General features: G+C 39.8%; 1 protein-coding gene across 1 annotated transcript in view; it reads right to left on the bottom strand.

Moving 5' to 3' along the window:
• The window catches only part of PLPP3 (phospholipid phosphatase 3), a 76834-nt gene that overhangs the window by 57187 nt on the left and 885 nt on the right, over nt 1–18762 (bottom strand). The gene's annotated exons all lie outside the window — the stretch shown is intronic.

Here is an 18762-nt window from a genome sequence, read left to right on the forward strand (position 1 = left end):
TTTTTTTTTTTTAATGCTCTCAGCGGATCATAAAGACCATCTAATTCAACTGCCCCATTATTTAGGTAAGGAAAGTTAGAGCAACAGAGTGTAAGTGGTTTGTTTAAGGTCACTAACTAGTGCCAGAGTTGGAAACGATTCAAAATGAAGTGAGAGTACCCCAAAATGAGGAGGTGAAAGTACTCCAAATTTGGAGTAGTGAGAGAGGGGGATGAGCAGAAACCAGCTTTAAGAATGGACACCTCTTCCCATAGGCAGAGAAAGGTGGGTGCTTTGGAGAAAGACGTGATCAAAGGCCAGAAGGCAAATATCTGAGGGGTGCGTCTAGGAAACAACGAGACCACTATGGATAGAGGTGGATGTCAATGAGAATATCTGTGCAGGAACTTGGAGGGATGGTGAGAGGGTTATTCCCTTTTAATGTAACCATCATACTTCTGAAATATTTTTTACAGTAAGAATATATTACTGTGCTTTGGGATATTATGTTAAAGTTTAAAAGGCTTGTAGATTACTGACATATGGGGCCAATATCTGATTTTAGAACAACCAAATCTAGAGTGTAAAGGGATGCTTCAAAATATGGTATTTACTGGATTTCAACTTGAATCTACACAAGGTAAAAGTTTTGTTTCCTCTGGATTTTTCCCGTTTTCTAAGACACTTAACTTCTCTGAGTCCAGTTTTCCCAACTATGTAATGGGATTGGACAGGGAAAAGCTCTTGATTGCTTGGGCCCCTCCACCTTCAGCATGCTAAGACTATTCAAAAGGATGGTCATTGGTGCTGGCCAGAGCTGAGGCAGAGGAACCACTCTGAAATGCCTTCTTTGACAGTGGTGCCTAACAGCATTCTCCTAATTTGCCCGTCCAAACAAATGTGATGTTATTGCTCCCAGTCCCCCAAGCTCAATTCTGCTAACTCTGTACAGTCTCCATGTTGTGTTTCTAGAACTGCATCTGCCTAGTGTCTGCTCCAGAGGACTCACAGGCAGGGACCACATCCGATTCATCATTAGATGCCTGGTACATTAAAGATGCTCAATGAATGTTTGTTGAAATGATGCATCACCACCATGTATTCAGAGGCTTTTAATTATAAAACTGATTAATATTATTATTAATGCTAATAATTATTTGTCAACATGGAACCGAACATAGTTGATGCTGGACTAAAATTATAGGAAGGCAGATTATCTATTAACATAACCTTTTGAACAATTAGAACTGCCTCTGAGGAATAAACTCGCCATTCCTGGAAGTATTAAGTAGAGTTTGATACTAATCAAGAAAAGATGATTTAGAGGGGTTGTGCCCTGGATGGGGATGAGAGTGAGAGGATTGATTAAATGGTCTTGAAGCCTAAGTTTTGAAATAAGATACACAATTCTGGGTTAATTCCTAATACTTAACCTCTTTATGCCTCAGTTTTATCAACTGTAATATTAGAATAATATACCCTTTCCAAGGGAATATTGCAGGGATTGAATAAAACACATGAAGCATCAGGAACACATTAGGTGTTCTATACTCTTAGTTCCTTCCTCTTCTGAATCAGATATTTTGATATTTCAATCTCAGCCCTCTTGGAATTGTGAGAAGCAAGATTAAGCCAGAAAAATATCTAAAAAGGCAAACATACGAACATGCAGTACACTAGGAGATTGTTTTAAAAAGTTTTTCCAATAGGTAAAAGCAATGAACCAAATACTTTTGAAGTGACAGAGCAAGAGTAAGTAAGGCAACCGGATCAAACAGAAGAAAGTTAGAAGAGAAAATCATTATTTCCTTCCCTTGAAGTGAAAACTTCACAATATTTTAAGGAAGTGAGATTTCAGAGGAAGTACTCAGTTGGGCAAAAGAACTAGAAAATTCTTCACGCTGGAAGATTTACTTGTCCCATGTGGCCAAGGTGACCCAGTAATTTAGCAACCAAGTTAGGGCATAAACTCAGATTTCTTGACTCCCAGCTTGAGTGTCTTTCCTCTACAGGAAGGTTTCTGCTCTCCCATTCAGAGCCCCTCCTAAGGCAAGGCAAGGATGAGAAAAACTACAAATGCTAAACACAGCCCTAGCTTATATGGTGGGTTAAACATTTTTTTAATAGAGGCTATCATGGTTAGTACAAATTCAGTCTGTCGAGTAAGTTCAAAACACCAAATGAATGCAAAATCGAACTTAAAATACCTAGTTGCTCTTAAGATACACACTCCCAATTCTCCCAGGTTAGTTAATACTTCACTATGGGCTGTTACAAACTCAAACAGGTGAATTTCTCTGTCCATTTCTTCACACTGACTCATTATTATACTTAAGAATTCAGTTATTTATACAAAGAAGAGATACTGTGCCAGTGGCTACCTTAGGATCGTGGTAGAATAGGAAACAAAAATTTTATTTTATTTTATTTTTTGCTTCTCGTCTATATTTTCTAAAATAACTTTTTACTGACGTTTTCCTCAATAAAAAATTTTAAGCACCTATTATATAGAAGGAAGTCATAATCTATTAAGATGAAACTGTACAAAACTGTGAAAAAAATAAAAAAATTTTATGTAGAAAAGGTCAACACAAAGTGCTATGGGAGCCCAAAGAAGACCTAATTCTGCCCAGAGGAAATCAAGAAAGGCTTCACAGAGGGGGTGGCAGTTGAACTGATTATCAAGAGGTGAGGAGCACACACCAAGCAAAAAGAGTAACATGGTGAGAAAGCGCTTGGAATAGCCACAGAATGGAGCTGTCTGGGACAAGGGTAGAGAGGGGGGAGTACAGGGGATGAGAAACAAGGGAATGAATGGGGGGTAGGAAGGGCTGGTGGGGGCCAGATTCTGAAGGGTCTCCATTATGCTAAGTTTATTCTGTAGTTAACAAGGGGTCATAAAAGTCCTATTCTGTAGAGAAGGGCCTAGGTGATCAGAACGACAATTTTGAGAAATGACTCCTGCATATTTACTGCATAAAGGATATATGGGAGAGGAGAGACTATCACCCTAGAAATGCAACTTGTAAAGAATGTTTTCAGCTCTAAGGGTATGATAACCATGCACCTGAAATGAGTTAGAAATAGAGAGACTAGAGAAGAGAAAGCAAATTCAGAACACATACATGCACAAATCATATTCATTGTACAAATATGACTTTACAATCATAATGCTTCAAAGCATTTTTCTGTGAAGGGTATGGTAATACCCTTTGGTCTATGAGGTAGGCAGGGAGTGAGTGAATCATCACCCCCATTCTGTCATGCTAAAGTAGCAGTGATTTGCCAAGGGTCATCCAGCTAATATAGCAAAGCTGACAAGAGAGCCTAGCTCAGCACTGAGCTAGAATTTTAAATTTTTTTAAACTTTCATTTAATTACCAGCTCAAGACACATGGCCAAGTTTTCTCTATCTGCTATTTGTTTGTGTTCCTGTCTTCTCATTCTCTCACGTGACTCTTGAGGGTAAGATCCACTTCTTATATTTCTTTGTATCTCCTTCAGTAGTTTTCTGACAACAGAGAATGGTCAAGGGCCAATGGTACACTTTCTCATTGGTCTTGTATTCCCCATTCATCACAGGTCCATAGTGGAGAACAGCACTTGCTATGACTCCTATGATCTGAGGTACCTCTTGCCAGCTGCTTTACTGCTCTGCATTTTAAATGTGAAGGATCTGTACAAAATGGGCCTGCTCTAAGTCCTATTTAACTTTTCCGTGGGTCTGTGTTTGTCAAAGCTTCATGCCAACTCTGTCAGAAAAAGAAATGCCACAAAACTTCTTTTAGGAAAGGGAAAAAAGACCTACTTTATACACTTGCTCTCATGCTAATCACACCACCATTCAAATCCCAGCTGAATAGCCGCCCTACAATAGCCTGGGAAATACACAGAGCCTTTAAGCAAAGTGTAGGCTACTTCACTCAAAATGTTGCATTTCCTTGACTTTTTAACTCCTTTGGAGAAGATCGATAAGAAGAATTAACAATACAACCTCCAGTTCTATCCCTCTGCAGAAAAGTCACTCTGTGTTTGTATGAAATTGGCAAAATATTCTCCTGCCATGGCTTCTGCCTTTTTCTCCTCTGGTTCTACAGAACTGGAGCTGAGATTATCTCTGACATACTTTCAATAACAGTGGATGCATGGTCCAAGTGACCAGCTCAAATCAGATTCTAGCAAAGCACTTCCCCTGAAATCTTAGCAAAGGATCTCTATTAACTAGTTGAATTATTAATAGTGTGTCACTACCCACCAAGAGCTGAGATGGCCATTGTTGACCAGGTTATGGAACACTGAAATGAACCCCAACCTTCTTCTCCTTAGGGTTGGTATGAAATTCAAGTAGGTTAATAATGCATGTAAAGCCCCTAGCTCTAGTGCTTGCTGGTATTAAGTAAAGTTCATGCCCTTTCCTTTTCCAGCATAGAGGTTTAGAGTCTAATCTCTGTCCTCTAGGAATTTACAATGAAACAGGCAATACTAACATGGACAAAAGGCGTTAAACCCGAAATCACACTTGAACACTTTACAAGACCTGATAATTTCATTTTAAAACTTTCTGGTTTGCTTGCTTTCTTCATATGCTTATTATTGGAAATAGTGGTCAGTACAAATTCCTATGCCAGTCTTCATCGTTGGAAGAAAAAGAATAGGTGTTGGTTGGCTCTTATTTCAGATGCTCTGTCCACCATTTTCCAGTTGCAGAATCCCCAGCATGCCCCTCAACCTCACCGAAGAGCAACTGCCTCATCTGTGAAATCATTTAGAGCAATATCTCCCCTTCAGGATTGTACTATTTTATAAGACACATTCATGTGCCTAGTTATAAAGGTTCAAAAGTATTCTTTTTCCAGTTAACTTTTGGGAGTGATATTCTGGGTGTGGTAGTTTTAAAGTTTTGTTTTGTTGCCTTTTCAGGGCTGGAAAGCTGGAGATCTAGAATGAGAAAAATCAATTGAAGCAAGAAAGGATATTTACATTCACATTCTCAGATGCATACATTATCATTTGGTAGAACTGTTCAGTGAAAAGGATTTTTAACTAATAATAAATGTTTAGATCTCATAGCTGAGGCCAGCATAACCATAAACAACTCATTTAAGGCAAAATCATAATTAAAGGGTTTTCAACTCCATCATGGCCTTAGGAAAATTAAATCTAAAATCAAGATGACTCATTTTCCCCTGGGATAGAAAACCCTGTATTTTGAATATTTTGACCCAGGAAGTATATTTTCATTTCCTAGCCAGCCCCTGAGAATTCTGCATTTACACAATGCCCAAGGTACAGACCTTCCAAAGCAATGGTTTACAAGGGCGAGTGAAGCCTGTCATCCCTCCTACAGTGTCGTTGGAACCACTCTCTAAACAGATTTAAATGAAAAGCCCATTAAATCAAAGACTCAAGTAAATTGGTAACACCTCGGAAATATTTTTAAAATCTCAGCCTGCCAAAAGTTCCTTCTCACGATCACAGTATGTGCAGTTCCTTCAAAAGGAGACACTATGCATTTAATCAAAATATGCATTAGGGCCAAGATGACAGCCAGACAAATGTAATGATGAGAAATAGTGTATTAGGCCATTCATCCCTAGAAACCTACAGGGCAAACTGACCAAAACAGCTACTTCGGGCAAGTGTCTAATGGAATCCACTGTGTGGCTGAGAAGCATTTCTGCCACTTCCTGTCAGTGGTTGCTAACTTTACAACAATGTGGGTCATTTGTGGGGAAGAGGCTACTAGTGGAAGGTCTATTTACTGCATTTAATGAAGGTGCTGCATCTGCAGCCACTAACCAGAGAAGCTCAAAATTTCTCGATGTGACCCAAAGGTTACACCAAACCTCAAGGACAGCAGGTCAAGCCCACAGCGACCCATTACTGCTGCCTGGTTTGAGGGACAAAGGCTAACTTCGAGTCCCTCCTTCCTTTAGGAAACCTTCCCAGGGTCCAGTGGTCTTCCTCTCCTCTATGTTCACAAAGCGGCTTGTCCATTCTAGGATGACCCACCTTTTTACCACCAAAGACCACTTACAGTTCCTTCTTGACCCTCTGTGATGTCTGGAAGACATCTTTATTTACCAAGTAAAATATGTTTAAAATCATTTCTCCACTTTTGTTATTTAAAGCGTAGAAAGTGCCAATCCCATCTCCTGATTTGTGGAAATAACCAGCAAGCCCAGAGTAAGCTGACAGGTGTCATTCCACATTCAAATGACAAGCAGAATGAAGATGCTTTGTCTAGTCTAGGCAGAGGCTCATGCTCTGAGTTAGTCTGAGTAAGTAAATCATTGGGAAACATACAGTACGCATTAGATACTTTTGCAGTAAAGAGCATAAGATGACTGTGATTGCCCTGATAGACTTATGGGTCCAGAGAACCTAGAGTGAGAATCACAAGTCTCACTTATTTGGACAATTCATCACATGATGCCAATGTGAAAGCCAGCATGGAGTTGTGGGGGGAAACTGGATATTCAGAGACACTCGGAGAGCATAAGCAGTAGAGCCCAGTGGTTAGGAATGACCTCGCGAGATAGACTTCTTAGGTCTGACCTCAACTCTCCAACTCACTGCTGGCATAACCTTTGCTAAATTATTTTTAACCTCTTTGAACCTCAGTTCAATAAAATAGTGACGATAATAAAGATTTCATAAGCTCACTGGGAAGGTTAAATAAGATAACGCATGCACACTTTTTAAGCAATAGATAGGTACAAAGCTAGCACTAGATAAATGTTAGCAATGGTCATTGTTTTAGTCAGGCTTGAGTTCAAACATCAGCCTCAACACATATTGAGCATGTGAACCTGAACAAATCATTTACCCTCTCTGAGTTGCAAACCCAGATTATCGACATTTACTTCTTCTGTTACTGGAAAAAGTAAGTGAGATATCATCTAACGCAGAGGTCCCCAACCCCCAGGCTGCAGATAGTACCAGTCTGTGGCCTGTTAGGAACTAGGTGACACAGCAGGAAGTAAGCAGCCTGTGAGCTAGGGAAGCTCCATCTGTATTTGCAGCCGCTCCCCAGCCCTAGCATCACCGCGTCAGCTCCACCTTAGATCATCAGGCATTAGACTCTCGTAGGGAGTCTATGAGAGGGGACCGCTGATCTAAAGTTCTTAATAATAAAAGTATAGTCCCTGGGGACCGCTGATCTAAAGTTCTTAATAATAAAAGTAAGTGCCTATTCCCACCCTTTTGTAATATTTGTGGTTTAATTTTTCATGCACTTATAAGTGCAATTTTAAGTACAACTTACAACTTGACGGTCCAATTAATTTCTAAAGGTTTGCGCGTGTGTATTATACTCTTTAATATCCCCAAGCATCCAGCATATGAGTCTAAAAGATACATGGTAATTTTAATTTGAGATGATAATTATGTATACAGCCATATATCCAGGGGGAAATGTGTGAATAGCCAACCTTACCAGGAACTACAGTTCTATTTCATGGTCTTAAAAATCTTGTAAAGCAGATCCTAGGAATTTGTAAGTTTTAATATTAATATTTGTACTTTTAGCTGTTTTCAAGGAACTTTGAAGATCCAAGAATTTTTTCATTTGCTGAGGCAGCAATCCGTTTGTCACACCCTGGTTTGAGGAAGTATGTTACTCAGTAGGAGAGTGGATCTGGCTGATCACCCAGCATCTGTTCCTTGGTCAGCTATATTGTTCCCTGTTCACTCTTTTTAAACCAAGTGACACTACTAAATTGATTAAAAATTTTGTTTCTTTGTGAAAAAATGCCCCTAAAAATAAAGTGACACTATAGTGGTTTCATGAATATGTTAATTCCAAAAGTCTTTGGTAAAACTTTTGTATTTTTTCCTTACATATTTTAATCAAGCTTAATAGGATTCTAAGATGGTGCAGCCATTATGAAAAATAATTTGGCAGTTCCCTAAAACATTAAACATAGGGTTACCATATGATCCAGCAATTCCTCTAAGTATCTATACTCAAGAGAATTGAAAACATATGTCCACACCAACATTTCTATATAAATGTTCATAGCAGTACTATTCACGATAGCGAAAAAGTGGAAATAACCCACATGTCCATCTACCGATAAAGGTACAAACTAAATGTGGTATGTCCATACAATGGAATATTATTTGGCAATAAAAGTAAATGAAGTACTGATACATGCTTAATATACACAAGATGGACAAATCTTAAAAACATTATGCTGATTGAAAGAAGCCAGTCATAAAAGATCACAATATATGATTCCACTTACACCAGAATTGTCCAGAATAGGCAAATCTATAGAAAAAGAAAGCTGATTAGTAATTGCCGTGGGATGGGGGAGGAAGAGAGTGAATGGGGAGTGACTGCTACGAGCATGGGTTTCTTACTGGAGTGATGAAAATGCTCTGAAATCGATTGTGGTGTGGTTGCCCAACTCTGAATATACTAACAGCCAGTAAACTGTACACTTTAAATAAACGAATCGTACGGTACAATGACTTATATGTCAATAAAACTATTTTTTAAATATCATTACAAGGGAAGAAAAACCATTTCTCTAAACCATGAGGATTTCCTATAGCCCATGTATTTTAAGTGACATTTGAGAAATTTAAAAATTTTAGAGCAAAAAGGAAAAAACGGTAACTTACAGCCTCATCTTTCTAATGAACATGAAGAAGCATTTACTAATCCTATAATAGGGATTTCATTTAAGTCTTCTATCAACACTGCATCTGAATTGTTTGTGGAGGGAGTGGCATCACCACAGTTCAGAGGTTTCGAACCAGGAAATCGGAAACTACCTGTAACCTCTTTTCTCTGTCCCCAATGCCTTAGGTTCAGCTCTCACCTGCTTCCTAACTGGTCTCCCTCCTACATGTCCTTTCCTCCCCTCAAACCCAGATTTCTCAACATGAATCAGATTAGATTCTCCCCACTTTAAAATTTTTCATGAATATGTTAATCCAAATGTTGTCTGTCAAACTTTTGTATTTTGTTCTTACATTATTTTAACTAACCTCATGTTATTTCTAAAATGGTACAGCCACTATGGAAAAACAGTTTGGCAGTTCCTCAAAAAGTTAAACATGAAGTTAACCATATGACCTAGCAATTCCACTCCTAGCTATATGTTGTGTTTGGTTTCTATATTAAATTTTCCATAATAAAAGAAAAATGAAAACAAAAATAAAACTTTATTTGCTCTGCTGGTCCTCCAAAATAAAGTTCAAGTTTCTTAGCTGCCTGCCATTTACAGCCTCCCTTTATAATTTGGCTTCGACCTATCTCTCCAGCATCATCTCCAATATTCTCTTTCCCCGACTCAGTGCAAATACACAATACTTACACTCCAACCTCCAACTACTCACCCTTCCCAAGAATGTTCCAGTTTCTAGGTCTCAGCACCTGTTGTTCCCTCTGCTGCAATAATCTCCCCTTCTTCCTGGCTTGTGAGCTATTATTTGCCTTGCAAGATCTAGTTCCATGCCTTCAAGCAAACTTCATTACTCCTCACCACTGTTATAGTCCCTCCCTTAGCAGTCCAAAGTCAGCATCACTTCCTGTGCGTAGTTACGCATAAGTTTCCCATTCACTGGCCTGGGAATTCTTAAAGAGCAAGGAACCTCCTGTACCTGGCATATAATAGATGCCCAAGAAACATCTGCAAAAGATATATATTTAAAAGACAGATACAAACATAGACTTAATTAAATAGGCTCTCTAGAAATTATATGATTGATACCACAGACTAATTTGGGAGCCAGATATAAGAAGCCATCAACGAGAATGGCTGCCTTCGTGTCAATGCAATCATGTGTATTATGTGCTTTAGGGATATATAAACAGGAACCAAAACATAGTGCTTATTATAACAAGGCGCTTATGCTGATTTGCATTTCTCTGTAAAACTCTCTAGGCATATAATTTTGTTAATTTGTGACAAACCTCAAAAACACACTTACCACCAATACTCTGATTGCAATGTATATTTTCAAAGCACACAGAAATCAACAAGTTCCTTTCAACCATTTCCAAATGAGTCTCTGTTATTTTGTTTGGTTTGTTTTAAATTTGAGAATTTTAATGCAGATCATAATTTATAATTTAACCCGAAGACAAGAATAGTTTCACAAGGATGCTTGAGAACCTCAGCTAGATTTCTTCTGAATGACAGCCAATTAATGCATGACCTTGAGAAAATTATTTAACCTGAGACTCAGTTTCCTCCTCAGTCAAATTAATTTCTACCTCAAGAGGTGGTGAAGATGCTTTTAAAAGGTAAAAACTTTGAAAATGTGGGTTCTCTTCCTTTTTTCCTTAGATACATCATTTGATGGTGACTGCTCAGGCTCAAATCAGTTAACAGCTATCTTTGGTAATAAGCTATTTCTAGAACATGCGCCAGTCGGAAGAAAAATGATATATCGAAAATGGCCTACTTCTTCAAATTTGTCCCATGTTTAGGTACATCATTTGATGGTGACTGCTCAGGCTCAAATCAGTTAACAGCTATCTTTGGTAATAAGCTATTTCTAGAACATGCGCCAGTCGGAAGAAAAATGATATATCGAAAATGGCCTACTTCTTCAAATTTGTCCCATGTATCTCTGGCCTCACTCAATTATCATCCATTGATTGGATTAAAAGTTAAAACCTGTTTGTCTTGTTTCCCTTTTAATTGACACAGGCAAGAGAAAGAAGAGACTTTAGTTCTCTGGAGAACTGACTCACCAATGATATCAAATTTCAAACTGACGAGTAAACAACAGAAAAGCAAAATGGTATAAAGCCAAGACCTTGGTTCTAAGCCCTTCTCTTTCACTGTCACTGGACAATGCATTTCTCACCAATCCAGCCCGGAGGTTCACCATATGCGAATCAAGGGCACCGACTAGGCTGCGGTAACAGTGTTGACAGTAGCTACCACCTGTTGAGGGTGTATGTAACACTCTCTGTACCAGGCATAGCCTCACAACTTCACAGTACGTATATTATCCCATCTTCCAAATGAGAAAAGTGAGGCCTCAAAGATATTAGGTAACTTGCCTAAGTTTATAAAACCAATAATAGTAAGCAAACTCCCATCTGACTCTAAAGCCTGTGCTTTACGCCTCAGACCTCCCAACCTTCCCTTGCTTAGAGGGCCATTTTTGTGACTAAGATAAAAAATGACCCTGGTATTGTTGATAATGAAATCATCAAGGTACTTACTAATTCTATGAATCTAGGCAATGAAGAATTGCTCTGATGGTATTTTCTTTATTACACCCACCGAGAGGTTCAATCAGCACATTCCAAGAGATTTTGTAATTTTTATGTAAAACTGTCTCCTCCACTGTCCAAAATGATCCTTGAGTTAAGACTCAAATCTGTGTCCTCTACTGAGGCCTATAGAACATACTGTACGTATTCAGACTCAATAAAAATTGAAATAAACGAAATTGAATGAAATAGAAAAGAGTGAATCTCCTTTGCATTAACTGCACCGATAAGTGGGTAGCAAGCTAAGCTAACAAGAGCTCTGGAAATTTTGGTGACTACTTACTAGCTGGGTTCCCTTGTGCAAGTTATATAACTTCTCTGAGCTGCAGTTGTCTCGTCTATAAGAGGGACCTAATATCTGTACCAAATGGTTGGCATGAATAATAAATGATAACTAGAACAGTTACTCCCTTCTTCAGCAAATAAGTGGAGTGCCCTGGAAAACAATCATTTTGATCCATTTTCAATCACAGCTGTTTTATTTAGTTAGGTTTTCCCCTGGGCTGTCAAAAGATACGGAGAAGAGTTGATGCTAAAACAGACCATTTGTCCAAATCCTCTCTCACCCCGCTAAGGTGTTATTTGTCTTTCTCTTAAGATAATATGGCCATCTTCCTTTCAAAGGGGGAGGATGCAGTCACCAGAGGCTACTGAGGTTCTTGCACTGTGACTTCTAGACAGGGTCAGAAACCTTCCACGGCTCTTCTTCAGCTAATGGAAAACATTTGTGTTCTCTCTGCCTGGTTTTTGCTTAGGAGCCTCCTCACAATTTTTTCTCCTCGTATATTTCAGGCAACTTCACTGCCAAAAAAATGAAAGAGGATTCCATAGAACTACTGAGTGAGGACACTGGGAAGAAAAGGAAATTACTACTATTACTATGAATAATAGTAGCAATATAATACCTGATAATGACATAGTGCTTTTTAACTTTTCCAAGTGCTTTCAGATCCATGATCTCATCTGAGCGTCACTGCACAAGTGTGTCACTAGGTTGGCTTGCTTCTTTTCCAGGTCAGGAAACTGAAGCCTGGAAAGGTTAAATAATTTTTACCCATGTCACACCTATGAGCCTTAGCTTTATGTCAGGATTCAAACCCATCTCTGGGTGAATTCAAAGCTTATATTGTTTCTTCAATACTTTGTCAAGCTAACTTTGGTCTTTTAAAGCCTTTGTTGAGGAATCTAATTGATTCCTTTCACTTTTCACTCATATACAAACTTCAATATCTCAAAATATTTATAAGAGTTAACATCTCATTTATCCAAAATAGTCACTTGGCTGGCAACTTCAACTACCTAGAACACAGTTTAGAACTTTGAAATAAAAACAAACCCCAGTCTCTCAGCAATTAGGAGACACATCGTGTCCTGGCACAAAAAATCACTGGAGACCTCACGGTGGCTCCCAAAGGTAATTTTTTCTTTCGAAAGAACTGTGACAAACTTGATCATCTTTAGTGAGAAAGAAAGGTGCACTGGACACAAATGAAAAAAAAAGTACAGACAACTTAACAATGTGGAAATGCCAGAACATTTAGTGCAGGGACAAAAAGCCCTCTACTTAAGTCAATTGCCCTTAAGACATCAGCTGTTAAATTAGCCTGATAAGAATCACCAGAAGCTTTGATAAAATACAGAATCTCAGGCCCTGGCCCAAAGCCCACTGAACCCGACTCTCCCAGAAAAAGGCCCGAGCATCTGTATTTCACACCAGATGGGTGTCCTTAATAGGTGAATTTGTGAAATACTGACACAGTAGCCATCCCCCAAATAGATGATCACTCCTCAAATAACGTGTGCCGAATTATACTGACACACAAGGTAGGGTTTCTTCATAAATATAACTGCCTGCACAAGGAAGAAGCCTTGACTATGGTCTCATTAGCATCATGCTGTCACCAGCTGGGTTTGCCAGCCCAAATAGCTACGCAGGAAGGGAGAAAGAATCTAAAATGGACAGGAAATTAAAAAGGTTAAAAGTGGAAAAGGCCACCAATTCTGGCTTTAACAGTCTACCCCAAAGGCAGCTATATCCCCATGGTATATCTCTTAAGCATATGAGAAACTTAGGGGAGAAGGAGCAAAGAAAAAAACTAGCCATTCTGGACAATGAGAAAATAGAGGTTTTCAACTATCCTAGGAAAGTTAGCAGGGCTTACCACCTAAATGGAAGTTTCCTTCTTTATTTCAACCCATGCAGGATGCTCAGCTAGGTGGTTCACCAGTTAATGAAAATCTGTTTCTACATTTTGCGGTTCACATTGCAGATTAAGTTATCAAAACCTATTAAGTTATTAAAAACACATACTTAGTGAACATAATAACTGAGGACCAAAAAGGGAAAAATCACCTTGTTTACTTGTTGCTTATGATTACTATAGATTTCACGAGAGGTGAAAGGGCACATCCAGCCAAGGAAAAATCTAGCCAGTTTCTCAGCATATTGGAGTAATTCCAATAAAACTGTTTACTATTACTCCAGAATGAACATCACTGTAAGATAACTGTCAGATGCTGTTCTCTGGTAAATAATGTAACAGTTTAAAATGGTCTAAGAGAAATAATGAGTGTGTTTCTACATCACAATACCTACCAGCAGACTCATAAAATTGTAGAGCTAGAAGGGGTCCAAGAGATGATCTAGATGATCCCTTCCCTTTGTTGCAATAAAGAAACTGAGGCCCAGACATGTCAAGTGAATTTCCCCAAAGTTGCACAGTGACGTAGTGGCAGTACAAGACCAGAACTCACTGTTTTAGGCTGTGCATTGTTGTGACAACTCCCCGAAGTAATGTACAATGAAGAGCTAAGCAGAGTGCATGCATGAGTTAGACAGACAACAAATGTGTCTTTCCTCTCTTCCAGAAATCTGTCACAGAATGTTGCATGGCAGCCTTAGATGCCAGACATAATCCCACCCGACTAGTCATTTTACCAATGAAAAGAAACAGATCCATAGGAAACCTACCTGTCCAAAACCATGCAACTAGATGGTGGCATTGGCTGACCTGGAACCTGAGGCTTCTGGCCTCAAATCTCTCATTCTCTTCACTATGCCACAATGCCTCTCTCTCACTATTAAAAGTGAATAGTTTAATAACACATGATGATTTTATGTATCCCATATATGGAACCAGTTCTCAAATTTTATCTCGACTATTTAACTGTAAAACAAGAAAGGTCCGAAAACGCTCTGGAGCCACTAAAGTACATAGTATGGTTGCTGAGCACCCCAATTCTATATTTTTACCTGTTTGAGCTTCTTTCCCTTTATTCATGATACTCTGCCCACCGACCGTGTTTCCTAGTAGGGAGTCGCATGCACAGGAGTCAGGCCTTTCAAACCAAACCTGACCAAGTACCTGCTTCTTCACACATCTCCCATCACAACCATAAGCTCAGCTAAACCTACCTTCTGGTATCAAAAGTCAAATGAGGAATAGTCCGTACAAATGAATCTTTTCTAAAGAGGGCTCAGGGAATACTGTGAAGATTAGGTGGCTCAAAAATTCTGGTAAATTTTAGGGGCTGCCTTCTCAGCAAAAGTTTTGATCAACAATGAATGGAAATCAGCTGTCTTCAACTTCCTGGGAAAATGTGACATTATCTTATTTGAAGTGGATGCTTTATGGTCTTCACTATATTATTACTGAATATTCATTTCATGGTCTAAGATACCAATGATTCTGCAATACGATATTTGAAGATGATCACAAAACCTTCATGCAAGGCTCCAGCTTATAAATCCCTTACATTTATTCAAATCTTGAGAGATGACAAAAAAACTTTCACATCCAATATTTCTTCTGATCCTCAGAGCAATGTAATAAAGTGACCATTCTGATCACCACTTTTCAGATGAGCTCACTGGACTCAGAGGATGAAGGGCTGGAATAAAGTCCACAGAACAAAAAACTAGATCTTTCTAAAAATGCCTACCCATCAAAGGGCATGGGTTGGAAAGAGGCATTCAAAACGTATCTAGGGAAAGGGGTAGGGATGAGGAAAGGCAGGGGCATGGAAGCTTAAGATAGATTTACCAATTTTTCACATTGTGCTCCAGCCATGGACTGATTGTTGTGTTCTTTCTTTGGAACCACTGTCTCATGGAGTAAGATGGTACCCTCAAAATTTGGAAATTACTTAGTACTAGAACTAGCCCCAAATCTAAACAATGCCAGGGAGCGAATGGGCCATACCACATACCAGAAGAGCTGAACTGCCTTTATCCATCTGTTCAAGTGCAAATGGGTAACTCAGAAATGTGGAAAGGCTGTTTATTCTGCAAACTGAGCTCTTCGGGATTCTTCAGGTAGGAAAGGAAAGGGGGATGGACTTGAGTCATGCTCGCTGAGAATTAGGGATCAACCTGAGTCAGCTTGAGGAAGAATCTCAGTCCTTCCCTTCTCTGACACTTGGCTTTCTCACCTATAATATGAAGATAATCTCTTCCTGAGGGTTACAGTGAAGAGTATATAAACTAGTTTATACTTAAAAAGAGGCTAACAGAGCTTGGAAAGACAGTAGTAGGTGCTCCTCTCTTCTTGCTTATGATATTTTCTGCTGCTCTCATGTAACCTCATACGCCAGAACCAATGCACAGAGAAAAGGAGATGTATGTATTACTTAACAGCAAGGAAAACAAAATTGATTTTGGAAAAACTACCACACAAAGATTCGTAATTGTATTTATAAAAGCAATTAAATTAGTTGGTAAAGGCAGGGGAAAAAAAGATAGCTATTCAATGGGAGGTAAACTCCTATTGGTGTTTTCTGACACCGGATTCTTTTGACCTTCAAACAAGAGTGGACTTTTGTTTCTTCACCAAGAATTTAACATTCCAAAAAGGTATGTGGAACAAGTTAAACTGCTTGCATATTTCCACTTACATAACACTTACATAGCACATCAGCTTTTATTTTTTCCAGATACAAGGAGATGAAGCTTGGAATATATTCCTGTGAGAGAATAAATAGAAAACTATGTCTCTCTTTCTAATATATTAGTGCCTTGTAATCCAGACCATACGATCAATAAACTATATAAAAATTAAACCATTCTGACAGTCTTAGGCAAAAAGTGAACCAAGTAGAAACAATTTTTTTTAGGCCTGTGGTGTGTAGAATATTAAAATCACATGTTGTGTTACTAATTTTCTTTTGGAAGCCAAATAGAGTTCTCCTGTAAATTTCTCAAGTATTTACCTAACAGTTTTTGTTATTAAAGGTGTTAGAGGCATTAAATTAGTGATATTGTAATTAGGCCTATGCATAGGTGAGACACTGATAAATCAGTTTGAAAATGACTTTGTCGACATAGTTTTAATGGCAAGACACATACCTTAAACCAGACAGCTATGTGCTTCTTATAATAAAATACAAGGTCCTGTTACCTTATTACTTTTTTTGAGGTAAACAAATCACTTATTCAAACAGAACAACATTGAGTAAACAAAATAAACAACTAGGTTTAGAGTACCAGCTTGGGGTGGGCGGTGCACAGAGAGTAGGAGGGGCAGGTGAAGAAATGAAACGTGCGAACATACACTTAACTTACACCTTCCATGCACAGCAGAGTGGCTTGGGGTTTCTGTGTCCCTTGCTATGATATAGCTGATAGATGTGTCTTTTTGCAAATTCCTTCACAATTCTTTTTTCTTTAATAAGAATACACCATCCATCCCTTGGGAATGCCTTCTGAAATCAGAAGCGTGGAAAGGAGGAGGAGAGCAATGAAGCTGTACAAAGGCTGTCAAGCTCGTTCTAGCGCTGCTTTCCTAATCACAAGGTAGGAGGTAAGAGGGTACACTGCACCAGCAGTCAAAAGAGAGCTTACCCTACCATCAACCGAACATGCCAGTAAACACTGGGAAGCCCCAGGAAAGTTTACAGCAAACAGCTTCAATGTGTTTAGTGTTTCCTTGTTCTCCCCTAGGACCAGGGAGGGTCTCTTAAAAATTCAATAGCTTGGCAGAGACTTTTACGTATCAATCTTCTCCCTGTGCATCATAATAAGCCAGCAGCCTTCAGGAAGGTAGGCCCCCCAGTGACAATTCCTTTACATAGCATCTTTAAATTGAATTTCTTTGAAGAGGTGGAAATAGGATTTAGCAGTCACCTTTCTTCCCTTGCACAGAGCACCTTAAACTCTCTCAGTATCTAAAGGGGAGCATTCTTACTTTTAAACTCTTGAGAGTCCCATCTTTCTTTGACTCAAACTTTACTATGGGCAAACTTTACTATCAGGAAAGCCAATGACTGATAGACCTAGGTAAGGACCCTGCAACAAAAAGTCATGAACAGAGGAAGTGTAAGTCCAGCCCAAGAAGTCTCTGGTTTGCACGCTCTGCCTGGACAAATTCATTTCAAAGGGGACTTAAGTCTCTGTGCAGGAATTCTATTTTAAGGGAACTGAATTGGGAACACAGATGTTCCTTCAGTTAGCAGAGTTGGCAGAACAGCTCCTGGACCAAATCCGAGTTCTTAATGCAGGAAGGGGCCTTGGAGAGCATCTAGTTCAACCCACTTACTCAACTGATGAGGAAACTGAGGCCAGGGAGGCAGTTGGGTGGCACACCCAACAAGGGCAGAGTGGCAGTGTCGCGATGACAAGTCCCGTGCACTTTCCATTACACCATGATTCGCTTAAAAAAAATTTTTTTTTTCTGTGCTGACTTCAATCTTGGAACTCCTGTAGATGTATGTCAATAGCTTTTTGCCTCCCCGCACCGAGTTCATAAATCCTCTTTACTCTCTCATTCCAATTCCTTTAACTCCCTCCGCTCTTCTAAGCTGTGGCTTCCAAACAGTTTGATAAACAAGAAGTGAACTATCGCCTCAACTTTCTGGGGTGCAATTAATTGTGGTCCCAAAACATGACCATGCTTTTTCTTTCCTACTGCCTCAGTTTCCTCATCTGTAAAACGGGGCTCCTCACTCGCAATGCACCGAGTCAGGGAGAGGGCTAGTTAAACCTAACAACTTAGCACGTAGCAGGCGCCTAAGTGACTGCAGAATCGGTACCCCGCTACAAAGCCCCTAGAGAGCACTTTCCAAAACCCTTGCGGGGTCTGGGGGCGGGGTGCGGGTGGATGTTGAGAGAGGAGCAAGTTGAAAGGCCAGCATGCAGGTCTGGCCGGGTCCGGGCAGCAACAGCGGAAGGGGTTGGATGTTTACATACAGTCAGGGGAAGGGCAGCTCGGCCCCAGGCAGGAGCCCGGAGCTCCAGGAGATCCATTTTACTTGGATGGAGGGAAACAAGCTATGAGCTGCTCGAGATCGTGGTTCAACCAACCTCCCCTATTCTGGAAGGGCGAACCCACACCCCTTCCAAGTGGAGACGGCTTTTAAGGAGCCTGTTTAGTTGCCCGCAAAAGCCTAAGCACCACCAAACACTCATGTGCAGGCCGGGAAGTCGGTGGGAGCCGGGAGGGTGCGGGCCTGGGGGCCAGAGGGGCGCGAAAGCTCCCCAAGAAGGCTGCGGGGGCCGCCCCGGGGCTGACAGCGCCGCGCTGCCTGGAGACGCGGCGGGCTGG

This window comes from Pteropus alecto, unplaced genomic scaffold (assembly GCF_000325575.1).
Source record: "Pteropus alecto unplaced genomic scaffold, ASM32557v1 scaffold25, whole genome shotgun sequence".
NCBI classification, from domain to species: Eukaryota; Metazoa; Chordata; class Mammalia; order Chiroptera; family Pteropodidae; genus Pteropus; species Pteropus alecto.